This window comes from Silene latifolia, chromosome 9, assembly GCF_048544455.1.
Source record: "Silene latifolia isolate original U9 population chromosome 9, ASM4854445v1, whole genome shotgun sequence".
Taxonomy (NCBI): Eukaryota; Viridiplantae; Streptophyta; class Magnoliopsida; order Caryophyllales; family Caryophyllaceae; genus Silene; species Silene latifolia.
Genome location: NC_133534.1, coordinates 188,792,912 through 188,793,574, shown reverse-complemented (window position 1 = coordinate 188,793,574; position 663 = coordinate 188,792,912).

The window sequence follows — 663 nt, the reverse complement described above, 5'->3', positions numbered from 1 at the left end:
AGTGACCCTTGAGAGAATTGGAAGAATTTTTGGGTTGCCTAGTACGGGGAGCCACCTTCCCCCGACTAGGTATGATCAACAAGAATTGTGGAAAGCGATTTCCGGTGAGAATATTAAAGATGAGCCTAAGATGAAGGAGCACCATATTCATAGCCCAATTATCCGGACTTGGCACCGCTCTATGGGGTGGACGATATTTGGGAGGCATGAGTCTCCAATATGCGTTCCGACGAGCTCTACATACTCGGGAGCTACCTTAGGCAACGCCCAACGGCGTATCAAATCAATATTGCTCATCTCTTGATACTTCATTTGTAAAAGCTTGGTAACAATATCCGCAACAATTCACCAATAGTGGTAGGGGGTTTGATAACCCAAATTGCTAAGGAGACCGTAGGATTTGTGGAATCAAGGCATCAACCCGTACAAGGGATCACCATAATTGATAGCAACCATTTGAGCTCCCTTTTCTTTACCAAGTATGACTTTGATGACAAGAAGACTTACCTCTTGATTAGGAAGAGCTTGACCTCTATTCCTCTTCCCAATGCCGATTTGGTTACTCTTGAACCGGACAAGGAACGGTATCTCCTTCCAATTGCAAACACCGCCGCCCCTACCACGCGGCAAGTGGCCCGTAGCACTCTCTCCTACGGAAGAAAT